General features: G+C 42.8%; 1 pseudogene; it reads right to left on the bottom strand.

Moving 5' to 3' along the window:
* Positions 1-824: 824 nt before the first annotated feature.
* LOC147002859 (uncharacterized) lies at positions 825-19,016 on the bottom strand (annotated as a pseudogene).
* Positions 19,017-27,075: the final 8,059 nt, after the last annotated feature.

Raw genomic sequence — 27,075 nt, 5'->3', positions numbered from 1 at the left:
ACCAGCCTGGAAAGGCATTCGTGATGCTACAGCAGAGGCATGAATGCTATGGGCATACCAACTACTTTCTTTTTCTTTTTCTTTTTTTTTTTTTGTAGAAAAAAATAAATCTTTATTAAAATAGTGAAAACCACGGTGAAGCATTACAAGTCAGGATGTGACCAAGACGGAAATTAAAAGAGGATAAAAATCAGGTCATAGATTTAGAGTACGAAATGGATTGGCTGTGTCAGAGAGTAAGTCTACTGAACGGTGAGCTGTGTTCGGAGCGTTCCTAGTCCAGCTTGCTAACCCGAGGTAAAGTCTGGGTTCTAGGCAGTGCTTGAGTGCTCTGCAGAAGGAAAGAATGCAGTTCAAACTCAAGGAACGGAGCACAGGCTTTCCTGTGCCTAGAAAGGGCTGTGCGGCTGGGGAGCTGCACTGCTAGCATGCACAAGGGCGGGAGCTTGACCCCAGGAACTCCAAGTCAATGTGTTGTGGTGGCCTGTGCCACAAATGGGCAGTTTAACCCTCAGTTGGCATAAGGGACCCTGTCCAAAAGGGGAGGAGGGTGTCTGTATGATACCCAAGTTCCTCTGGCTGATTGGGTCGTTTCTCAAATGATACACTTCTCCTAAAGGGCAAGGTAGAGGGGTCCACATCTATGAAAGGTTTCAACAGTCCAAGTTCCCGAGTGAGGCTTCCCAGGTTTTCTTCACAGTCACTCCCTGTGTCGTTGACTGGAGAGACGCTGGGCTCTGAAGTTGAGTTCCTCCGGAGTCTGGAGATGGTTTGGTGCTCACTGGACTCAAAGCCTGCCTTCTGGTCTCTCTGCCCTGCTGTGCTCAGCCCAGGATGCTTCTCGCATCCACGGAAGGGTTGGGAGATGCCAAGTCGCCTGGTCTCTGAGCCAGCTGGCTGGCCTGGATCTTGGAGGTGGGCACGGGTCTAGGGTCAGCAGTGAAGGAATAGCCTTGGGGCCAGGTGTATCTGGGCAGGCTGGCCTGCGCAGTCAAGATGGAATTGACTGTGTGAAGCGCCCAGTGCAGTGCAGCTCCTGCATGGGACAGTTGCCAAGTGAGCCAGGCCCACTGCGAGACACTGGGCTCCGTGCTGCTTGAGGGCACACGCAGGAAGGCACCTCCGGGGGCTTGCAGGTCTTCCAGGGTCACCTGCAAGGCATCCACGTTGGTGAAGACTCTGGACATGAGCAGCGAGAATGTTGGTAATGAGCTGGCTTCTGGAAGAGAAGTCTGTCTGCGCCTCTTGGTAGAGTTGTACAGGGCACCTTGGCTGTCTCCAGAGCGACTGCGCTTCAGAGTTCTCACAGGAGATCTTGGCTGGGACCTTCGGTCCTTTACATGCAGTTTTGTGTGCGAGGAATCTCTTTTGTGGGTGGACCCCAGCTTGTCCCTTCCTCTCTCTCTGGAGAGAGATGGTCTGTTCCTCCTCTTCTCCTCCAGCTTGCTGCTTCTCTTGTGGGGTCCGCAGGAGGAGACACCCCAGCTTTGCCCAGATCGCTTCTGGCTGGGGACCTTAGCCTCCCGACTTGGCCAGATATTCTCTTTGACCATGGGAGAGGACTTGGAACTCCTGCCATTGTTACCCCGACTCTCAGAGGGCTGTTTGTCTTCTGCCTTCTTCTCTAGGGGCTGCTTTCTCTTGGAAGGAGCCAGGGTGGACATTTCTAAATTCATATGTCCAGGCTTCTCGAGGCTTCACTCAAGTCTGCTCCCAGGGCAATGCCTCTGCCTCTGTCCTTGGGTGGCGCTCAATGGCAAATGGTACTGATAGGAGAGCTGACTGGCTTTAAATAAAGCCCTGGAGGCCCCTCCCCCTTCAAGCAGCTCCCCCCCCCCCCCCGCCCCAAGCTTTCGCCACGCCCTCGACAGGCCACACCCTCGACAGGCCACAGCCTCAAGGGAGGGAGGGGCGGGGCGGCTATATTCAATCTAACTCAAGGAAGTATTGTACTTCTTTTTTTAATCCTTTTCTAATTTGATATTTCATTTATTTACATTTCAAATGTTATCCCCTTTCCGATTCCGCCCATCAGAAGCCCTTTATCCCATCCTCCCTCCCGCTGCTTCTATGAGGGTGTTCTTCTACTCACCCACCCACTCCTGCCTCCCAGCTCTTGTATTCCCCTACAATGGGGGCATTGAGCCTTCACAGGACCAAGGGCCTCTTCTCCCATTGATGCCCAACAAAGGCCATCCTCTGTTATATATAAGGCTGGAGCCATGGGTCTCTCCATATGTACTCCTTGGTTGGTGGTTTAGACCCTAGGAACTCTGGTTGGTTGATACTGTTCTTCCTATGGAATTGTAAACCCCTTCAGCTCCTTCAGTCCTTTCTCTAACTCCTCCATTGGGGGTCCTGGTTGGCTGTGAGCATCTGCCTCTGTATTTGTCAGGCTCTGGCAGAGCCTCTCAGGAGACAGCTATATCAGGCTCCTGTCAGCAAGCACTTCTTGGCATCTGCAGTAGTGTCTGGGTGACTATATATGGGATGGATCAAAAGATGGCCTAGTCAGCCATCACTGGAAAGAGAGGCCCATTGGAATTGCAAACTTTATATGCCCCAGTACAGGGGAACGCCAGGGCTAAAAACTGGGAGTGGGTGGGTAGGGGAGTTGGGGGGAGGGTATGGGGGACTTTTGGGATAGCATTGGAAATGTAAATGAGGAAAATACCAACTACTTTCTAATTGGACTTAAGTCCCAGACCTTGAGACAAAACCCACATTTGGTACCATTATGAGGACTAAGAGCCTGTGGCTGGACAGATCATAAGCCCTAGGGAAGAAGTATACTACTATTATTCTGCCAAATGGACATGGCATTCAACCAAACCTTAATGACTTATTGTCACACCTATAAATTAATGTATCTCTCAACCTTTATTAGAGAAACTTCTATTTGCAGTAGGTGTCAATTAACACAGAGAACCACAACTGGTCAGAATGCAAAGAATGACAGACTGTAGAATTATCAGCCTTGAATGAGACATATATATGACATCCCCCTCCCCCTCCCTCTCCCTCCACCCTGTGTCAAGGCTCAGAGATCATTATAAGAAGGGGTACACAAATTGTAAGAGCCAGAGGCAGTACATTCCAACAAGAAAACAGGGCAGTTGAACATGTGAACTCATGATGACAACGTGCACAAGACCTGCACAAGGTCAAGCCAGAGGGCATCTTAGACTTGGGGGAGTGATGTAGGAACACAATTCTACTAGTAACTGAGGAGCTATTGATAATTAATAGTTGTCGGGAGATGGAGAGTCTGCTTTTGTTAAGTGTGTGGCTTCTGTTAGTGTGACCACACCCTGTTGGATGGCCACACAGCCAGGCGTACAAGGGCAGTGTAAATCAGACTTTTTTTTCAAAGAGGGCACATGAGTAGATAGGGAAGGGGGATGGATTTGGTAGGCATTGATAGTGTAAAAAAAAATCTTATAGAAATAGTAAAGAGTTGAAAAGTGAGAATAGCTAACATTGAAAATTATGTGGAAGAGAAAGGACAACCATTTATATGTATTACTTAATCTTACATGTTCATCAATTCAGAGATAGCATTATATGTAAACGTTACACTTAAAATGTATTAATAAAACCAAACATTAAAAATATTTGGCAGTTCTATTTCTTTTATAAAATACATAATACCTTTTATTGCCTGATTTTGGATGGTGCACCATACTTAAAACTTCTCAGTTTTGTAATACAGAGACTTTAAATATACCCAGAGACAGTGGTATAATGTAGCCCTATACAGCCACTACCCATGGCTACCAATTGTCCTATGGCCTATGGCCACTTTTAATTAATTCATGAACTTACCAATTTTCTTCAATTAGATTGTTAAAATAAGTTCTAGACATCATGGACTTCCATTTATGCCACAGACAAGAAAAAAAATGAGCCTTGGGGAGTTTAAATTATTTGATTAAAATCATACAGATAATAAATGGCAAAACTGAGACCCAAACCCTGGGCTATTTTATTCCAAAGTCCACAATTTTCACCAAAAAGCTAAATTTTAAGGCACGTTGAAAGTGTCCTAGATAAATACAGAGAGAAGTTCAGAAAGGAGTGCAGGAGAGCATTGCAAAATAAATGGAGTTTCTGAGTATATCGGTCAGCTTTGTGTCACGATAATAAAACAGTGGAGGCAATTAACAGGGAAAAGTTTTATCAGAATATAGTCCTGAAGGTTCCAGTTAAACACCGTGTGTTGACATTTCTGAGGACCCTGACTGGCACTGACAGGAAGCTTGAGGTGGACAAAATGTTGACTCTTGAGCCAGGAGCAGAAGGCAAGAAAGGACAGGTTGGTTTAAATCCCTTCCATAGGCTCTCTCCTTCATCCTAATGCCTTCCCTCTGGGTCCTACCTCTTAAAGGTGCCACCACCTACCAGCAGCTCCTAGGGTCAAGCCTGGACCACAGTGCCTCTGGGGGAACATTGAGCATCCGGATGGTAACAAGAAGGAAGAGGTTGCCCAGAACAGTGAGAGGCTTGTAGTGAGACGCAGACAATAGCTGAAGGGGTAAGGAGGCAACTCAGCCATTTGTCCATTTGGGGACAAGATTGCTTCCAATGCTGATCTCTGGGATTGGGGTTGGGACCTCAGAAAACCTTTTAATTTTTTTAAAGACAGTGGATCTCATTATGCAGCTCTGGCTGGTCTAGAACTCATTATGTAGACTAAGCTGGCCTTGAACTCACAGAGATCTACCTGCTCTATCTCCTACGTGCTGGATTAAAGGCATGTACCATCATTTGTAGCTTATGGGTCTATCTTTAAGAGCCGCCTTGTGAGTCGCTGCTTGTATTGTCCTGGGTAGTCTGAGAACCCAGCTGAGGTGTTAGCTTCAGCCAGCTGGACTGTAGGGACCATCATTCATTCAGCAGTTTTATTTTTGCATTGTTGAATGTTCAAATCTCTAGGCAGCCTAGTGATTTTCTAAGCCATTATTCATCAGTCACGCAGTGGAGTGACTCCAGTCACCTCCAGCCATAGAGAAGTTTCATTTCTGTAGATGTCTACAACTTCAGATTTCAGTTGAAAGTCTTTGAAAGGGATGTGAAGAGCTGTCTCTTCCTGCATAAGGAGGGCTTTGGGCTGGCATCTCCCTGTGGAAAGGGAACTTACACTTTCTATTGCTGTGATAAACACCACAACCAAAAGTGGCTTGGGAAGGAGACGGTTTATTTGGTGTACATGTCCTGATCATAGTCCACTGCTGAGAGGAGTGAAAAGAATACTGCTTACTGGCTTGCTACCATGGCTTGTTCAGTTCTCTCTCTCTCTCTCTCTCTCTCTCTCTCTCTCTCTCTCTCCATCTTTTCCTTCCTCCCTTCTCCCCTCCCTCTCTTCGTTCCTTTTTTAAAATTTTTAATATTTTTTTATTACGTATTTTCCTCAATTACATTTCCAATGCTATCCCAAAAGTCCCCCATACCCCCCCCACACACACACTTCCCTACCCACCCATTCCCATTCTTTTGGCCCTGGCATTCCCCTGTATTAGGGCATATAAAGTTTGCAAGTCCAATGGGCCTCTCTTTCCAGTGATGGCCGACTAGGCCATCTTTCGATACATATGCAGCTAGAGACAAAAGCTCCGGGGTACTGGTTAGTTCATCATGTTGTTCCCCCTATAGGGTTGCAGATCCCTTTAACTCCTTGGGTACTTTCTCTAGCTTCTCCATTGGGAGCCCTGTGATCCATCCAATAGCTGACTGTGAGCATCCACTTCTGTGTTTGCTAGGCCCCGGCATAGTCTCACAAGAGACAGATATATCTGGGTCCTTTCAGCAAAATCTTGCTAGTGTGTGTAATGGTGTCAGCGTTTGGAAGCTGATTATGGGATGGATCCCTGGATATGGCAGTCTCTAGATGGTCCATCCTTTCATCACAGCTCCAAACTTTGTCTATGTAACTCCTTCCATGGGTGTTTTGTTCCCAATTCTAAGAAAGGGCATAGAGTCCACACTTTGGTCTTCATTCTTTTTGAGTTTCATGCGTTTAGCAAATTGTATCTTATATCTTGGGTATCCTAAGTTTTGGGCTAATATCCACTTATCAGTGAATACATATTGTGTGAGTTCCTTTGTGATTGTGTTACCTCACTCAAGATGATGCCCTCCAGGTCCATCCATTTGGCTAGGAATTTCATAAATTCATTCTTTTTAATAGCTGAGTAGTACTCCATTGTGTAAATGTACCATAATTTCTGTATCCATTCTTCTGTTGAGGGGCATCTGGGTTCTTTCCAGCTTCTGGCTATTATAAATAAGGCTGCTATGAACATAGTGGAGCATGTGTCCTTCTTACCGGTTGGGACATCTTCTGGATATATGCCCAGGAGAGGTATTGCTGGATCCTCCGGTAGTACTATGTCCAATTTTCTGAGGAACCGTCCGACTGATTTCCAGAGTGGTTGTACAAGCTTGCAATCCCACCAACAATGGAGGAGTGTTCCTCTTTCTCCACATCCTCACCAGCATCTGCTGTCACCTGAATTTTTGATCTTAGTCATTCTGACTGGTGTGAGGTGGAATTTCAGGGTTGTTTTGATTTGCATTTCCCTGATGATTAAGGATGTTGAACATTTTTTCAGGAGCTTCTCTGCCATTCGGTATTCCTCAGGTGAGAATTCTTTGTTCAGTTCTGAGCCCCATTTTTTAATGGGGTTATTTGACTTCTGGAGTCCACCTTCTTGAGTTCTTTATATATATTAGATATTAGTCCCTTATCTGATTTAGGATAGGTAAAGATCCTTTCCCAATCTGTTGGTGGTTTTTTTGTCTTATTGATGGTGTCTTTTGCCTTGCAGAAGCTTTGCAGTTTCATGAGGTCCCACTTGTCAATTCTCGATCTTACAGCACAAGCCATTGCTGTTCTATTCAAGAATTTTTCCCCTGTGCCCATATCTTCAAGGCTTTTCCCCACTTTCTCCTTTATTAGTTTCAGTGTCTCTGGTTTTATGTGAAGTTCCTTGATCCACTTAGACTTGACCTTAGTACAAGGAGATAGGAATGGATTGATTCGCATTCTTCTACATGATAACAACCAGTTGTGCCAGCACCATTTGTTGAAAATGCTGTCTTTCTTCCACTGGATGGTTTTAGCTCCCTTGTCAAAGATCAAGTGACCGTAGGTGTGTGGGTTCATTTCTGGGTCTTCAATTCTATTCCATTGGTCTACTTGTCTGTCACTATACCAGTATGACGCAGTTTTTACCACAATTGCTCTGTAGTAAAGCTTTAGGTCTGGTATGGTGATTCCACCAGAGGTTCTTTTATCCTTGAGAAGAGTTTTTGCTATCCTAGGTTTTTTGTTATTCCAGATGAATTTGCAGATTGCACTTTCTAATTCGTTGAAGAATTGAGTTGGAATTTTGATGGGGATTGCATTGAATCTGTAGATTGCTTATGGTAAGATAGCCATTTTTACAATGTTGATCCTGCCAATCCATGAGCATGGGAGATCTTTCCATCTTCTGAGATCTTCTATAATTTCTTTCTTCAGAGACTTGAAGTTTTTATTATACAGATCTTTCACTTCCTTAGTTAGAGTCACGCCAAGGTATTTTATATTATTTGTGACTATTGAGAAGGGTGTTGTTTCCCTAATTTCTTTCTCAGCCTGTTTATTCTTTGTGTAGAGAAAGGCCATTGATTTGTTTGAGTTAATTTTATATCCAGGTACTTCACCGAAGCTGTTTATCAGGTTTATGAGTTCTCTGGTTGAATTTTTAGGATCTCTTATATATACTATCATATCATCTGCAAAAAGTGATATTTTGACTTCATCTTTTCCAATTTGTATCCCTTTGATCTCCTTTTGTTGTCGAATTGCTCTGACTAGGACTTCAAGTACGATGTTGAATAGGTATGGAGAAAGTGGACAGCCTTGTCTAGTCCCTGATTTTAGAGGGATTGCTTCAAGCTTCTCACAATTTACTTTGATGTTGGCTACTGGTTTGCTGTAGATTGTTTTTATCATGTTTAAGTATGGGGCTTGAATTCCTGATCTTTCCAAAACTTTTATCATGAATGGGTGTTGGATCTTGTCAAATGCTTTTTCCGCATCTAACGAGATGATCATGTGGTTTTTGTCTTTGAGTTTGTTTATATACTGGATTACGTTGATGGATTTCCGTATATTGAACCATCCCTGCATCCCTGGGATGAAACCTACTTGGTCAGGATGGATGATTGTTGTGATGTGTTCTTGGATTCAGTTAGGAAGAACTTTATTGAGGATTTTTGCATCAATATTCATAAGGGATATTGGTCTGAAGTTTTCTATCTTTGTTGGTTTTTTTTGTGGTTTAGGTATCAGAGTAATTGTGGCTTCATAGAATGAGTTGGGTAGAGTACCTTCTGTTTCTATTTTGTGGAATAGTTTGTGAAGAACTGGGATTAGATCTTCTTTGAAGGTCTGATAGAACTCTGCACTAAACCCATCTGGTCCTGGGCTTTTTTTGGTTGGGAAACTATTAATGACTGCTTCTATTTCTTTGGGGGATATAGGGCTGTTTAGATCATTAACCTGATCTTGATTCAACTTTGGTACCTGGTATCTGTCTAGAAACTTCTCCATTTCATCCAGGTTCTCCAGTTTTGTTGAGTATAGCCTTTTGTAGAAGGATCTGATGGTGTTTTGGATGTCTTCAGGATCTGTTGTTATGTCTCCTTTTTCATTTCTGATTTTGTTAATTAGAATGCTTTCCCTGTGCCCTCTAGTGAGTCTGGCTAAGGGTTTATCTTTCTTGTTGATTTTCTCAAAGAACCAGCTCCTTGATTGGTTGATTCATTGAATAGTTCTTCTTGTTTCCACTTGGTTGATTTTCGCCCCTGAGTTTGATTATTTCCTGCCGTCTACTCCTCTTGGGTGAATTTGCTTCCTTTTGTTCTAGTGCTTTTAGGTGTGTTGTCAAGCTGCTAATGTGTGCTCTCTCTAGTTTCTTTTTGGAGGCACTCAGAGCTATGAGTTTTCCTCTTAGAAATGCTTTCATTGCGTCCCATAAGTTTGGGTATGTTGTGGCTTCATTTTCATTGAACTCTAAAAAGTCCTTAATTTCTTTCTTTATTCCTTCCTTGACCAAGGTATCATTGAGGAGAGTGTTGTTCAGTTTCCACGTGAAGGTTGGCTTTCTATTATTTATTTTGTTATTGAAGATCAGCCTTAGTCCATGGTGATCTGATAGGATGCATGGGACAATTTCAATATTTTTGTATCTGTTGAGGCCTGTTTTGTGACCAATTATGTGGTCAATTTTGGAGAAGGTACCATGAGGTGCTGAGAAGAAGGTATATCCTTTTGTTTTAGGATAGAATGTTCTGTAGATATCTGCCAGATCCATTTGATTCATAACTTCTGTTAGTTTCACTGTGTCCCAGTTTAGTTTCTGTTTCCATGATCTGTCCATTGGTGAAAGTGGTGTGTTGAAGTCTCCCACTATTATTGTATGAGGTGCAATGTGTGCTTTGAGATTTACTAAAGTTTCTTTAATGAATGTGGCTGCCTTTTTATTTGGAGCATAGATATTCAGAATTGATAGTTCCTCTTGGAGGATTTTACCTTTGATGAGTATGAAGTGCCCCTCCCTGTCTTTTTTGATGACTTTGGGTTGGAAGTCAATCTTATCAGATATTAGAATGGCTACTCCAGCTTGTTTCTTCATACCATTTGCTTGGAAAATTGTTTTCCATCCTTTCATTCTGAGGTAGTGTCTATCTTTTTCTCTGAGATGAGTTTCCTGTAAGCAGCAAAATGTTGGGTCTTGTTTGTGTAGCCAGTTTGTTAGTCTATGTCTTTTTATCGGGGAGTTGAGTCCATTGATATTAAGAGATATTAAGGAAAAGTAATTGTTGCTTCCTGTTATTTTTGTTGTTAAAGTTGGCATTCTGTTCTTGTGGCTGTCTTCTTTTAGGTTTGTTGAGGGATTACCTTCTTGTTTTTTCTAGGGTGTGGTTCCCGTCCTTGTATTGGTTTTTTTCTGTTATTATCCTTTGAAGGGCTGGATTCGTGGAGAGATAATGTGTGAATTTTGTTTTGTCGTGGAATACTTTGGTTTCTCCATCTATGTTAATTGAGAGTTTGGCTGGGTATAGTAGCCTGGGCTGGAATTTTTGTTCTTTTAGTGTCTGTATAACATCCGTCCAGGATCTTCTGGCTTTCATAGTCTCTGGTGAAAAATCTGGTGTAATTCTGATAGGCTTGCCTTTATGTGTTACTTGGCCTTTTTCTCTTACTGCTTTTAGTATTCTATCTTTATTTAGTGCATTTGTTGTTCTGATTATTATGTGTCGGGAGGTATTTCTTTTCTAGTCCAGTCTATTTGGAGTTCTGTAGGCTTCTTGTATGTTCATGGGCATCTCTTTCTTTAGATTTGGGAAGTTTTCTTCAATAATTTTGTTGAAGATGTTTGCTGGTCCTTTGAGTTGAAAATCTTCATTCTCTTCCACTCCTATTATCCGTAGGTTTGGTCTTCTCATTGTGTCCTGGATTTCCTGGATGTTTTGAGTTAGGATCTTTTTGCATTTTCCATTTTCTTTGATTGTTGTGCCGATGTTCTCTATGGAATCTTCTGCACCTGAGATTCTCTCTTCCATCTCTTGTATTCTGTTGCTGATGCTTGCATCTATGGTTCCAGATTTCTTTCCTAGGGTTTCTATCTCCAGCGTTGCCTCACTTTGGGTTTTCTTTATTGTGTCTACTTCCCTTTTTAGGTCTTGGATGGTTTTATTCAATTCCATCACCTGTTTGGTTGTGTTTTCCTGCAATTCTTTAAGGGATTTTTGTGCTTCCTCTTTAATATCTTCTACTTGTTTAGCAGTGTTCTCCTGTATTTCTTTAAGTGAGTTATTAAAGTCCTTCTTGATGTCATCTACCACCATCATGAGATATGCTTTTAAATCCAGGTCTAGCTTTTCAGGTGTGTTGGGGTGCCCTGGACTGGGCGAAGTGGGAGTGCTGGGTTCTGATGATGGTGAGTTGTCTTGGTTTCTGTTAGTAAGATTTTTACATTTACCTTTCACCATCTGGTAATCTCTGGAGTTGTTATAGTTGTCTCTGTTTAGAGATTGTTCTTCTGGTGATTCTGATTAGCGTCTATCAGCAGACCTGGGAGACAGGCTCTCTCCTCTAAGTTTCAGTGGTCAGAGCACTCTCTGCTGGCAAGCTCTCCTCTTACAGGGAAGGTGCACAGATATCGGGTGTTTGGACCTCCTCCTGGCCGAAGAAAAAGGCCCAAAACAGGACCTTTCCCAGATGCTGTGTTGCTTTGGCAGGTCACAGAAGCTGTCAGCTTCTGTGGTGCACACTCTCACCTGTGCAGACTAAGTTCCTAAGTTCGGTGGAGTCCTGGATCCAAGATGGTGCTCCCTGCTCCTGAGGCAGAGGGCTCCCGTGCAGGGCGGATCACTGTCCTCCAGCTGGGAGGGTACCGGATGTCTGCGGCCCCAAAAGGGTACTACCTCAGTGGCTCTGTTGCTCCCGCCTGTCCCAGAAGCTGTCTGCCTCTGTGGTGCACACTCTCACCTGTGCAGACTAAGTTCCTAAGTTTGGCGGAGTCCCGGCACCAAGATGGCGCTCCCTGCTCCTGAGGCAGAGGGCTCCCGTGCAGGGCAGGCCACTGTCCTCCGGCTGGGAGAGTGCCGGATGTCTGCGGCCCCAAAAGGGTGCTGCCTCAGCGGCTCTGTGGCTCCCGCCTGTCGCAGAAGCTCTCTGCCTCTGTGGTGCACACTCTCACCTGTGCAGACTTAAGTTCCTAAGTTCAGCGGAGTCCCGGAACCAAGATGGCGCTCCCTTCTCCTGACTCAGAGGGCTCCCGTGCAGGGCGGGACCACTGTCCTCAGGCTGGGAGGGTGCCTGATGTCTGCAGCCCCAAAAGGGTGCTGCCTCAGCGGCTCTGTGGCTCCTGCCTCTCTTCCTTCCTTTTTTAAAATAAATTTTTATTTATTCATCTCTCAAACACCACATCTCTACTGCATTTTCCCCTCCCTCCACTCCTTCCAGCCCCACCCTGTCATCTCCTTAAGATTCACTGCTCCTCCATTTCCCTTCAGAAAAGAGCATGATTCCCAGTGACATCAACTGAACATGGCATTACAAGATGCAGTAAGATCAGATACAAGCCCTCACATTAAGGCTGAACGAGACAACCCAGTATGAGGAACAGGGTCCCAAGAGCAGGCAAAAGAGTCAGACACAGCCCCACTCCCACTGTTAGGAGTCCCACAAACACCCCAAGCTACACAACCATGAGAGACATGGACCTAGCTCAGACCCATATAGGCTCTGTGATTATCTCAGCTTTATTTCTTATACAACTCAAGCCCACTTGTCCAGGGTTTGTACCACTTGTAATGGGTTGGGCCCTCCCCTCCCATGTCAATCATTAATCAAGGAAATGCCTCACAGACTTGCCCACAATCCAATCTGATGGAGGCACCTCCTCAACTGGGGTTCCCTCTTTCTAGGTGACTCTAGCTTGTGCCAACTTGAAAAACAAAAACAAACAAACAAACAAAAAACCCTAAGGGACTCATTCTCCCTTTCCTGATTCAGGCTTCTCTTGTTTCATTCACCAGCTGCCTCCAAAATTTCCAGAGCTTCTCCAGAAGACAGGAGAAGATGGGAAGCTAGGAGAATCTGGAGAGGAAATGATTTCAGTTGTCCAACATTTGCAGTTTACTGGTTTTATGTATTTGTTCCACGGTTTAACTTTCTCTTGGGTATTTAACTGTTGGGAGGATCCCTTTAAACTTACAAGATCTCAGTTTTTCTTTTTCTTTTCTTTTCTTTCTTTTTTTTTTTTGCTTTCAGCCTCATTTTGATTCAGAATGCACAGCTAAGCAAACATCTTAGTGTGTTAACCTTACTTATTCTAGATTCTGGAATTAGTTCTGTGTTGCTTGGTGCTGGTTCTTCTGTTTGTTTGACCGCCTACCTCTCTGTCATGCTGTTTTCCTCAACAATTTGATTGTCTAGACTGATCAGTGTGGTTCCCTTAGCACAATTACTGAGCTCCAGCTGTGAGTGCAGACTTTGATTACTGGAGACTTAGCGTGAGGAACATGCTACACAGCTGAATTTCCTGAAGGAGTGCAGAACATGCTTGGCTTTTGGAAATTTGGACTCATATTGCTCTAATTAATGTTGTGTAACGAATAATTGCAAAACATAGTCATTAAGCAATAATCACTTATTGTTCTGTGAAAGAATTGCTTTGGGTCAGCACTGCTTAGTTTTGGGTTAGCACTGCCTAGCTTAGGCTTAGCACTGTTTACTGCTTAACTTCCAGTCATCACTGCTTAGCTTCTGGTTAGCCCTGCTTAGCCTCGGGTAGGCTCAGGTCTGTCCCACTGTCACTCAGTCTGACCTAGACTAAGCAGAGTGAGTTTGTCTGCCCTATGGCCTAAGTTCAGGAGGCTAAACCAAACCATGGAGTGCACAGACAGCCTCTGGCTCATACTTGTTTATATTCCACTGGTCAAAAGGGAATCACAGGCTATGTCCAACGTGGATGGGAGAAGGGCATGTAATTCTTTTACATGGTGACAGTGAAGGTGAGTTAGTGATCTTATCAACCACAGCTGGTCGTCTGAACTGAACCCAGTGGGTTTGGGTGTCATGAATGAGGAGACTGATAGGGTAGAAGGCTGAAGAGAAAAAGATGGGCTGAATCCTTAGAGCCTTCCTGGTCTTGCTAAATATGTTTGGTTCCATCTAAGTGCCATGCAAAGCCAATGGAAGTATTCAAACATTGGTATACAAGTATAAATTTACAGAAAGATGATGCTGTATAAAGGATAACTGGGTAGAAGGAAATAAGATGCATAGCAATTGAAGCTGCATTGATAGGTTATGATGGTTTGGTTTGGCAGGTGGCCGCAGAAGAGAGAAATATCCATGGGTTGGTTCAAGGCATATTTTCAGTATGGGTGTGTTTATTCTGGAGTTGGATGTGAGGCTGAGAAGGGCTGAGGGGTGACTTTGGATCTCTGACACCTATGACAAGTGAGTTTGATGGAAGGATCTGGTAAAGGGACTGATTTGAAGAAGTGGATTAAAAGTTTGTTTTGGGCACTCTGAATTCCACATGCATATGCTACAATACTCATAAAATATCTCCAGATAAGCCTAACAGGCAACTTGCAGGGTCTATATGAATGAAACTATAAACCTCTATTGGGGGCCATAAAAGGAGATTTGAATCAATGGGGTGTCAAACTTTGCACTTGGGTAAGAAGATTCCAGGCTGTAAAGACGTCAGCTCTCACTAAATAAATCTATACCTTCAATGCAGTTTCAACTCGAACCTTAATACTGTTTTGTTCTTAAGTCTTGAAGCGATTACCAGGAATATTCTTTGAAATAAGAATAATGAGAGCCAACCTGCATCATATATTACATGTTATAAAACAATGGAGTTTATAGCAGCAGCAGCTGGAGGGATAGATGGATATATCAATGGCATGGAACAGAGAAGTCCATCTGAGGACAGGTGAGGATTTAGTGTGTTACAGAGAGCGCACAGGGATGAGGGGCCGGTTATGCAGTAAGTGGTTTAAGGACCATTTGGAGGAGCATTTGTACATCATTTGTGGAGTGTTGCCTCTTCCTTTATGTCAGCTGTATACTGTTCAGGAGTTTCACTCTAGAGTAGTTCAGTAAGTTATAGTCATATTAAGGGGCCATGAAGTTGACCCAGTGGATAAAGGTGCTTGCTGCCAAGCCTGATGACCTGAATTCCATCCCTAGAAATGAATTCAATTATGACCTTTATAGACGTGCTTGTGCAATGTTCACATGCACACACACATATATACAAATGAATAAATAGACGATTAAGTGTTATATTAATATTGATATATTTTAGGGGTTTCTGTTTTTGTTATAAACAATAACTTTAGAAGATATTTAGGGGCTGGAGAGATGGCTCAATGGTTAAGCCCACTGGCTGCTCTTCTGAGAACTTGTGTTTATTCCTAGCGGCTCACACCATCTGCAGCTTCAGTTCCAGAGGATATGACGCCCTCTGCTGGCCTCTGTGGCTACTGCACACACATGTTGCATGGGCATACATGGGGCAAGAACACATGTGCAATGATTTTTTAAAAAGGAAATGTTTACATTGCATCCATTGGTAAATTTGTGAATTCTTCTCTAGAATAGATTCTGAAGAATGGGTTTGATCAGAAAGTATATACGTACAAAATGCTTCTAAATTTTCCTATGAAATTCTAAACCATGCCACAGTGTCAATGAACAAGGAAAGAAATAAAAAAAAAATCAAACCCAAATAAAATACATCAAGTTAATAAAAACAAAACCAGAAATAAACGAAACCTAAGAATCTCAGGATCAATAAAAGCCGAAGTCGGATTTTTGATAGAATGTCAAGACACACAAATTGTTTGTTAGTATGGTTAAGGCAAAGGGAGACACATCTGGGATACAGAGGCAATTTAAAAGACCTAGAGACTCATCTAAAGTCAGAAAGTAAGACAAACATTGTCTGTAATAGAAACATGGCAGAAATGTCTTTGAAGGCATGCTGTGTGCTGAGGGTGGAGTAGATGCTCTGTAAACCCTGGTTTCTATTCAGCGCCGACTCTCATCATTGCTTTCTAAATTAGACTAGCTTCTGTGAGAAACACCTTTAAACTACAAATTCACCTTTGAGGTGGTGAGCTCCTCACCAAGGCTGTGATTAGCTGGTTCACATTGCTCTTAGGAGGACCAGCCTCTCTAATTGGCATATCAGGAGGGATGGCCTACAGGCTTGAAAATGCTAGTCTCCCTTTCTCCTTTAAAAATATATATATAAAAAATTTAATGGAGCATATATAGTTGAAAATCCACATATAATAAATGTATGGATGATGTGATTCAACTATATAACTTTATACCAATCCATTTGAAAGCCTTAGATGAAATGGACAAAAATGTCAAGGAAAATATAAATTTCCAAAATTGGCCCAAGAAAAACCAATAGAAAACACTCATAAAAAAATAGAGATGGCAGTTAAAGGACCATCTACCAATCTGCTCCCCACTTTTGTCATCCAGAGCTCAGGCCCTTGGTAGTTATAGGCAGGTTCCGACCAATCCCAGGAAAGAGCCTGATTCATCTTACATTTTAGAGCAGAGAAAAATGTAGAAACCACCACTCTTATTTTATAAGGCCAGTTTATTTCTGATACCAAGACAAGAAAATAAAATTGCAGGCTAGTACAGGAGGAAACAATTTGATAAAATACTAAGTAATTGAATCTAGTGGCACATTAAAAGCATAATATGTCTTGATCAAGTAGGATTTATGTGACTAACTCAAGCTTGGGAATCAGTTGGGGACTACTTATGAACATCAACTTATTTACAGGCTGAAAGGAGATGACCACTGCCCTGTGATGCTACAGAGTGAGACCTCAACTCAAAAAAGGAAAACATCATCAAGTATCTACCCTAAAAATGACAGGAAATATCACAACCAATGAAGCATCTTAGAAACATTGTCTTAGGTAGCAAGCTGGGGGTAGCCACTAAAAAATCTCAGATGCCAGGGACCCAAGAGGTTCCCAGGACCCAACAGGGAGGACATTAGCCGAAATACCCAACAAAGGTGAGATAGAACCTGTAGAGACCATGTCCAGTGGATAGGCACGGCTTCCAGTTGAGGGATTGGGCCACCCATGCACCTCAAAAATAATAATCCAGAATTGCTCCTGTCAAAAGGAAATGCAGGGACAAAGAGTGGAGCAGAGACTGAAGGAAAGGCCAGCCAGAGATTACCCCACCTAAGGATCCATCCCATCTGCAGACACCAAACCTAGACACTGTTGCTGATGCCAAGAAGTGCTTACTGACAGGAGCCTGGTATAGCTGTCTCCTGAGAGGCTCTGCCAGAGCCTGACAAATACAGATTCAGATGCTTGCAGCCAAACATCAGATTGAGTGTGGGCACCCCAGTGGAGAAATTAGGGCAAGGACTGTAGGAGCTGAAGGGGTTTGTAATCTCATAGGAAGAACAACAATATCAACCAACCAGACCTCCTAAAGCTCCCAGGGACTAAATCAGCAACCAAAGAGTACACAGGGGTAATCATGGCTCCAACTGGATATGTAGCAGAGGATGGCCTTGTCGACCGTCAGTGGGAGCAGATGTCCTTGTTCCTGTGAAGGCTTGAAGCCTCAGTGTAGGGGAATGCCAGGGCGGTGAGGTGGGAGGGGGTTGGTGTGTGTGGGAGCACCCTCATAGAGGCAGGGGGACGGGGAGGGAATAGGGAGTTTGTGGAGGGGAAATTGGGAAGGGGGTAACATTTGAAATGTAAATAAATAAAACAACCAATAAAAAAATGAAAGAAAAGTAGACAGCAGCATTTGGCTCAGCTTTGATTACCTGTGGTTGCAACTCCAGTGGCTGCCTAGCCAGTGTCATAGTATGAAATATAAGAAAACGTACTGGCCAGGGGTGTAGACCTTGCAGAATAGTATAGGTGGAACCAATGCTCTGTGTGTCTGCCTGCCATCTTCATGCTTCTTCCAAACACAGAAGGAGCCCACTCCAGTCACTCCTCTGTAACTCAGTCATAAACTGAAGTAACTTCCCATAGCTACAGATGTCATATGACTTCAGCAGATTGTGTTAACCAGCTCTCTGCTGGTGAATCTCAGCTTTTGTCTTTTCTTAGAGGCATGCAAAGCTTCTTTGCCCATGTCACAGTGTTCATAGGTATATTTCCAGATCTTGATATTAAAAACAGTCCAATTGTCCCTCCTAAAGATTGTGGTCTGAGTTGAACTCCAAACCACGGAATATACCCTGGCAATGGAAAGCGATTGCTGTCTATACACATACAACCTGGATCTGCCTAGGGACTGAGTGATTCCTAATAAAAGATATAACATAAAGAAGTTCCAGTGTGATGACATCTATGCACCATTAAAATTGTATTTTATGTTTTTCTCTTTCTCATATTTTTTGGAGTATAATTGACAAACAACACATACACATACTTAAAGTATACAGTGCGATGTCTTAATATGTATACATTATGAAATGATTATGGATTATAGCCAATTAATGTGTTGACTAGTTTTCACAGGGACTTGTGTGTGTATGTGTGTACATGTGTGTATGTATGTGTGTGTGTACTCAAGGCTCACTTGTCTAGGTAAATCTGTAGTATAGATGCATGTGTACTAACTGTACATTTGATAATTAGAATGCATATTTGAAAATTTGGGCCCTTTCATCGGAATCTCCCCCTCCCCCTCCCAGGTCATCTCAGCAGGCATTCTGCTCATGTGTATGAGCTCAACCAGCTTAGATTCCACACAGGAGGTCACACAGCATTTTTTTCTGTTTCCAGCTTATTTATCTTAGTATAGTGTTCCAGGTGTATTTGTGTTGCACACTACAAAACACCCATCTTTTAAGAGGCAGCTTAATACTCCGTCATGTGTCTATGTCTATCTGCACATATGAACATCTCAGGCTGTTTATTAAATTTTCTTCATCCACCCCTCCATCTACCACCGGACCCTTAGATAATTCCTCATCTTGGCAAGTCTCAAACATGCAACAATGAACTGTGCAGTGTTGCTATCATTGAGAAGCTGAGTTTATGTCCTTTTTGTACTTAGAACTAGTATCCGGTTCACACAGTAATTCCCTCCAAAGTTTTGAAGAGCCTTTCTGCTATTTTGCATAAAGACTTCATAAATTTATATTCCAACCAATAGTTTGCCCTCATCCTCACCAACATTTGTTGTCTCCTGTCTTTTTCTGGGTTGCTCACTTTAACTGATGTGTAGAAGTCACTCTGGAGTTGTAAGTACCTGGCATGTCCTTCAGCAGCTTTGACCAGTCATTCTCTCCAGATATTCTGAACTGAATGGCCAGTGCAGTCTGCAGTGGGCTTGCCTGGTACCCACTGGGGCAGGCCTTTTGCATGGATCTTAGTAGATATCCAGTAGGACCAGGACCTGCAGGGGTTGGCCTCATGTTTTGGGTCTGTGGGAGCTGACCTAGTGTTTGCATCCACTGGAGCGTAACTGGACTCTGAAAAGCTACATTTTCACACACTAAATCCCCTCATGAATTTAATAAATAATTCATCATTATTTTTGCATTTCTAAAAATAATCTACTCATGACTTATTGTTTTACGTTTCATTGAACTTGACTTACTAATATTTTATTCAGTAATTTTGCATTTATTTTAAACCATGAAAGTGGCCACTGACTTTTCACTTTATTTTGTTTTAGTTTTAGGGCTTCGTACAGAGGAGAGGACTTGCAGTCCCTGGATAAAGCTGAAGGACACACATCTAAGTGTGCACATGCACATATGATCATATATATATATATATATATATATATATATATATATATATATGTATATATGCATGTGTTCATGTGCATGCCCTGTGAAGAAGCATTTCAAGGAACCACTGAGTATAGAGAAGTGGATAACACAGCTCAGAAACAGGGACTCCTCACCCAGGAGACACACAGTATATTCGTGATTCAAAAGTCAGCAGCTTAAAACAACGCACATTTTATCTTTCCAGTTCCTGTGGTTTCAAGTGTTGGTCTAGCTTAGGCAGATCTTTTGCTTAGGGTCTCACAAGGCTGCCATAGACATGGTTACAATGGTTTGGTGCATGTGCACAGGTGTGATATGCATGTATGTGTGTGCACATATGTGTGCAGAGGATGGCTACAGGAGAACATAAAGTGTTTCACTTTATCCCTTAAGACAGGATTTCTTACTCTGCCAGGTAAATAGAAATCCAGCCCACCACCAAATATTTGTCCACAAAAGTTATTTATTAAGTATAAGACCCCCCCCCCCGAGTATTCTAGTTTGTTTTCTGTTGCTGTGAAAACAAAACAAAACAAAATGAAACAACAACAACAATAACAAAAAATCCAAAACACTGACCAAGGCCAACTTAGAGAGGAAAGGGTTAACTTTATCCTATAAGTTACAGTACAGACACCAAGGGGAGCCACAGCAGGAGCCTTAATGTGGAAACTGAAGCAGAGACCACAAAGGAGTGCTGCTTACTGGTTTGCTCTCCTGGTTTGCTCCGCAAGTTTCCTATGCATCCCAGGCCCATCTTCCCAGGGATGGCACTCCTCACAAATGGATGGGCCCTCCCCCATTTACAATGAATAAAATACCCCACAGACATGCTTATAGACCAATTTGATGATGGTAATTTCTCCACTGAAGTGCCCTCTTTCTAGGTAAATTAAGTTGACAGCCACAGTCAACCATCATACTAAACTCTTGCAAAAAGGCTCAAATCAGAAGAGAAATGCCCAAGTCACAAAATGCAGAAATTACCAACTTATAATTGAGTTCAGGAGGGAAGGGAAAGAATGTCAGTACCAGTGGTATTCAGTGATCAAAGATGCCACCAGAACTCTAAAAATGTGTCAGGCAAAATAGAAATCCAGAGGCCCAGTGATGTTGGAGTATCATTACAACACATACACCACCCAGTGAGATGGACGAGGAGCTGAAAATTGAGTTAAAGCTTGGCACAAAGAGCCCTTCCAGCCTGCGGAACAACATGATGGAGGATGGAACATCTAACTCATGGGCTAGAATCTGCGAGGGTGGACTGTCAACGCTACATAGTCTAACAGTTATCAAAAGAGGTAACAGAGACCAGAGGGAACACTGACAGAAAGGATGGGGGCTGGACTGACTCCCAGAATGCTGCGCTGTGTCCGCAAGCCCAGTGCTGATGGATTAGGTTAAACTACGGGATCCTAAGAAGAACGGAAATATTCTGAACTTTTTGGAGGGAAGAAACAGGGTCTCATGACTGTAAGAGAGCTGGCTTGGCAGCAGCAACAGAGAAAACTAGGAGAAAATAGATTCAACATTTTAAGAAGAAAATTATTCCGTACCTGAAATTCTCTGTCAGTCAAACCATTAATCAAGTGTGGGGGAAATTAAGGAAGTTTGCTTTATACTTGAGTGTTTAATAATTTTATCGCTCAGGGTTCCTCTCTGAAAACATTAATTAAGGATGTATTCTCACGAAATGGAAACAAATGAATGAGAAAAAAAAAAGTCTGCGACACTATAAACAAAAACAAAAACAAGCATTGGCTCTGCAAATCTGTAAGTCAGACACATCTGGGGGCAATTGGCAGTGAAATCCCAGCTGTTTCCATTGAGGCTGTTTGTGTGCAAACTGGGAGGCAAGAGGAAGATGAAAGGTTCCCTGAGGTCCAGACGTCATTGACTGCCACTGTACAGAGAAGAATAGACATTTTGGCTCCACTTAAGGATACATACTAGGAGAAGAAAAATATGTGTGTCTAAAACAACTAGGAAAAACTGAACAAAGAAAATATCATCAAAGGGGAGGAGGGACTCATAGGATGTGGCCCCTCCCTGCTGACAGAGTCTGGGAGTAGGAGTAGAGGGGGTTACCCCTATTTTCAGTTGTGTGAGTGCTAGTGAGCTCACCAATATGTAACAGACAGTGGCAAACCTGTCGTATGAGTAGTCCTGGTTAAACTCAGTGGGTTATAGAACCAAACAAGCAACATGAATATGGGAAGACCTGGGGGAGGAGGGTGAGAGAGGGGATCAGAATGTAATATATATATATATATGTATATATATATATATATATATATATATACACACATACATATATATATACACATACATACATACATACACACATACATATATATACATATGTATATATACACACACACATATATACATATATATACATATGTGTATATGTGTGTGTGTGTATATTTCAGGTCCAGAATAATTTTCTTCTTAAAATGTTGAATCTATTTTCTCCTAGTTTACCCTGTTGCTGCTGAGAAGCCTGGTGCTAAGCCAGCTCTCTTATAGAGACTTTTTTTTTTTTTTAATTCTTCTTTTTTTTTTTTTGCTGTTACTTTTTTAAAAATTTTAAAAAATATTTTTATTACATATTTTCCTCAATTACATTTCCAATGCTATCCCAAAAGTCCCCCATACCCTCCCCCCCCCCCACTTCCCTACCCACCCATTCCCATTTTTTTTGGCCCTGGCGTTCCCTTGTACTGGGGCATATAAAGTTTGCATGTCCAATGGGCCTCTCTTTCCAGTGATGACCGACTAGGCCATCTTTTGATACATATGCAGCTAGAGTCAAGAGCTCTGGGGTACTGGTTAGTTCATAATGTTGTTCCACCTATAGGATTGCAGATCCCTTTAGCTCCTTGGGTATTTTCTCTAGCTCCTCCATTGGGAGCCCTGTGATCCATCCACTAGCTGACTGTGAGCATCCACTTCTGTGTTTGCTAGGCCCCAGAATAGTCTCACAAGAGACAGCTATATCTGGGTCCTTTCAGCAAAATCTTGCTAGTGTATGCAATGGTGTCAGCGTTTGGAAGCTGATTATGGGATGGATCCCTGGATATGGCAGTCTCTAGATGGTCCATTCTTTCGTCACAGCTCCAAACTTTGTCTCTGTAACTCCTTCCATGGGTGTTTTGTTCCCAATTCTAAGGAGGGGCATAGTGTCCACACTTCAGTCTTCATTCTTCTTGAGTTTCATGTGTTTAGCAAAATGTATCTTATATCTTGGGTATCCTAAGTTTTGGGCTAATATCCACTTATCAGTGAGTACATATTGTGTGAGTTCCTTTGTGATTGTGTTACCTCACTCAGGATGATGCCCTCCAGGTCCATCCATTTGGCTAGGAATTTCATAAATTCATTATTTTTAATAGCTGAGTAGTACTCCATTGTGTAAATGTACCACATTTTCTGTATCCATTCTTCTGTTGAGGGGCATCTGGGTTCTTTCCAGCTTCTGGCTATTATAAATAAGGCTGCTATGAACATAGTGGAGCATGTGTCCTTCTTACTGGTTGGGACATCTTCTGGATATATGCCCAGGAGAGGTATTGCTGGATCCTCCGGTAGTACTATGTCCAATTTTCTAAGGAACCGCCAGACTGATTTCCAGAGTGGTTGTACAAGCTTGCAATCCCACCAACAATGGAGGAGTGTTCCTCTTTCTCCACATCCTTGCCAGCATCTGCTGTCACCTGAATTTTTGACCTTAGCCATTCTGACTGATGTGAGGTGGAATCTCAGGGTTGTTTTGATTTGCATTTCCCTGATGATTAAGGATGTTGAACATTTTTTCAGGTGCTTCTCTGCCATTCGGTATTGCTCAGGTGAAAATTCTTTGTTCAGTTCTGAGCCCCATTTTTTAATGGGGTTATTTGATTTTCTGGATCTTATAGAGACTTTAACTTAAAAAATATGCATACATATATATGGCATTAAGTATTATATATTATGCATGTATATATGTATTATGTATGTATATATATTATATTATGTATTATATATGTATTAAATTGTTAAAGAGCAACTTAACATTAAAAGAAAATACTATCCATCCCACAGAAATTAGAGAAAAATTATAAAAAGTCAAGAAAGCATAAAAATGGCAAATTTGTATTGTGGTGGCAAATTAAATGAAAATATTAGTATTTAAAGTAAATGTAAATGAGATAAACTCTTGTTTAAAAATGTGGGCAATATAGCCACAATTTACCAAGTCTTAACCCTGCCTGATTTAAATGCCGAGCTCGCCACTTTAAATGAACACGAGTTCACTTAGAGTCAACAATAAACTCCGTAAGCGTCTCTTTTCAGTTTCATAAGAAAGACTGTGAGGGACTGAGCCTTTGTTCAAGGTGCAAGAACCAGGCTCAAACCAGGCTTCTCAGAGCTCAAGGCCTTTCTCCTAATCACTCAATTAAGCTGTCACTCAGCTTGTTGGCTGGAAAAGAAATTTGCAAGTTATGTATAAGATATAAAGGTGAAGCACCATGAAAATCTGAAAATAAAGTGCTGGAAAAAGACCCATCAGTTGAGTGATGACCTGAAGACATACATGTCCTGGAATGTGAGCTGGGTTGTGATGGAATTCTGTCTGTGTTAAACATGAGAGTGAGTATGTCTGCTGTGGCAAGAATGGAGTGTGTATGTAGGTTATTCAAGTTGCTGTTTAATGCTCTTTTAGCCATACAGTTTAAAAGGATTTAAAAATATAAGGAATGAACGAGACCCCTGGTCTATAGAAAGTTACCACTTAAGCTGAAGTCCGGAGGTGCTCAGGACTCTAATGCAAATCAAGAGAGGAAAGGGGAGGCTGCGAACTGTTGGGTGAATATAAAACTAAGCCCTAAGAGTGGGAGTAAAATGCACGCTTTTCAATAGAGGTGTCACCAAGTACCTTCTCTCCTCACACTTTGACAAGCTCCCCTTTCTGTGGGAGTGATGAGGGTGGGAGACCAGGAGGCAGTGCTCCAGACTGACAGTGTCAGTCACATGCCTCTTGTTCAAAGCACTGAGATGTTTTCAACCAGAAAGGGGGGGAAAACCCTTCAACTTTTCTTATTTCATCCAAGCTGGGTTGTCTGTCCCTTTGCGGTTGCTATGACAACAGCAGCTCTCCTCCTTCTTCATTTGGATCTATTTCCGAAGGAAGAACAATGAATGCAAAAGATCAGAAAATGGGAAAGGCAAGTAGGCATTAAAGGCATTAGAATTATTTACCCTGGAGAGGAGAATGCTAAGAGGTGGCAATTATATTGTTCTGGGCTATTAAAGGTTACTACTACAGAAGCCGTTCCCTGCTTGGGCCCAAGATAAAATCAGATTTATGGTAACTGTAGGAAAATAGCTTTAGGGAGAAAAAGTCCCTGATGCAAAGTTCTCAGGGTCTCTTTGCCTCTGTTGGGGGACAGAATGGGAGGCATCTGAAAATAGGTGTTCTGCACAAGTTATTCTCCTCCAAAAGTCCTTAGCCAGTGAGACAGTAGCAACACACAAAAAATAAACACACAGGCACTCATGAGTGCACAAACAGACAAACAGAGAAAACACACACACATACACACACACACACACACACACACACACACACAGCTTCTCTTTGTCAAGTATCTAAGTAGTTTGTGTGTACACGTGTGTATATGTGAGTGTATGTGAGTGTGTGCATACACACTTTATGTGCCTGTGTGTACATATGGGTGTACATATGTGTACAGGGCAGAGATCAGCCTTGAGGATATATTTTTTTTTTGAGGTAGACTCTTTCCCTGGCATCTGAGGCTTGTCAGGTTAGGCAGCCTCCTGTAGACTCTTTCCCTGGCATCTGAGGCTTGTCAGGTTAGGCAGCCTCCTGTGTGTGTCTTTCCAGTACTGAGTGTGCACCACCACATCTGGAGTTTTATGTGGAGATCAAACTCAGGACCTTATGCTTTCCAGACAACCACCTTGTCTGCTGAGGTATGTCTGCAGCACTCAAGTGGTTTATGCTCTTAGTCTCTTCAGAAACCCTATAAGGGGATATTATCATTATCCCCATTTTACAGATGAGAGCATTGAGGCTCAGAGAGCTTAGTGACTTCCCCAAGTTCACACAGCTGGTGAAAGACAGAGCTGGGGCTTGAGCCCAATAAGTCTATATCAGCAGTTTCTCTCTTGGTTCCTATTAGGGCCTCGAAAGGGATCCTGGGTAAGGCCTTGGCCAACAGGATTTCTAATCTTATCCATTCATTAATTCTTTCTTCCCTTCCTTCTTCCCTCCTTCCCCCTCCCTCTCCCTCCCTCCCTCCCTCCCTCCCTTCCTTCCTTCCTTCCTTCCTTCCTTCCTTCCTTCCTTCCTTCCTTCCTTCCTTCCTCCCTCCCTCCCTCCCTCCCTTCCTTCCTTCCTTCCTTCCGTCCTTCCTTATCTTATTAAGCATGTACTCAGCTTAAGGGAGAACAGTACAGTGGCTGTGCTTCCAGAAAAGTCTGACTGAGGGGAGGCAAAAAGATTCAACCAGTTGATTGGGATTTTACTCAAACCACAGGAAGGAAGAGCCACAAGCTCTAGGGCAACATGAAAATTATATAGCCTGTCTGTGCCTCAGTTTTCTCACTTATACAATGGTGGGGATAAGGGTTACAGGAGCGTTAAATGAGTCCATATACAAAAGCTCTCAGGTCAGTGTCTTGCTTGTAAGTGCTAAGTGGTGGGTTTAATCATCGGCTCATGCCTTCCTTAGTAAGAATTAGGAGTCTGGGAATGGGAATTGTTTATTGAATACCTGTATGTAGCCAGGCATGGGGGAAACAACAGAAAGCAAGAAGCACATGGAACATAAGGTCTCCAGAAGCCTGTAGCCTTATGCAGAGCCACTGGCAGAAACAGATATGTCCATAGAATAATTTCAGATGCCAATCAGTGCTCTGAAGGAGAAAGGACAGGCCGTCAGATGAGAACATGGATGGAGGGGTGCGTGGGAGGGTGAAGGATGCACTGCAGCCATGAGGGCTGGGATGGCCACACTCAAGGAAGGAGCTGGCCACAGGTGGATTTAGGAGGACCATCTGAGTGGTGGGACAGGAAAGGTTAAGTTTGCATAGAGCATGGGAATGAGATAATGAGGTTAAACATATGGAAGCTGCTGCAGTTTGTCTAGACTGTCATTGTGACTCTACTGGGAGAGCCTCCAGAAGATGATATAGTGTTGGCTTATACACTCAATGTGGAGCTTTGAACTAGTAAATTGACCAATCCCTCAACTGCTCCATACTATGATAGCATATTGGACTGTAGTGAAGGGAAAGAGATGGGACCTTTGGAGGAAATAGTTCAGTGGAAGGGAGTTCTTGGGGCAATGCCTTGTCCTGAATCCATCCTGTGTCTACTGACAGTTCTTCCTCTCAGGCAAGATGTGAAGAACAGCTTTGCTATGCCCTACCACCCTACCATGATGACATTCTGCCCATGCCCATGGACTGAGCCGCCATGGACTGAACTCTCTGAAACCATGAATCAAATCCATCTCCCTTAAAGTTAATTTGGTATTTGTTCACAGCAGTGGGAATGATAATTCATATGATGACCTGGGTGGTGTCAGGGGTGGAGGCTGAGGGGTGGCTTCAGATGAGTTTAAAAGTTGAGGTGAATTAGCTGGCTTGCCTTGTCTGGCCTCAGTGGGAGAGGATGCTCTTAGTC

Source organism: Mus caroli, unplaced genomic scaffold (genome assembly GCF_978045245.1).
Source record: "Mus caroli unplaced genomic scaffold, Mus_caroli_1 scaffold_8, whole genome shotgun sequence".
Taxonomy (NCBI): domain Eukaryota; kingdom Metazoa; phylum Chordata; class Mammalia; order Rodentia; family Muridae; genus Mus; species Mus caroli.
The sequence above is the reverse complement of the archived record's forward strand: the minus strand, read 5'-3'. Positions and strand labels throughout refer to the sequence as shown.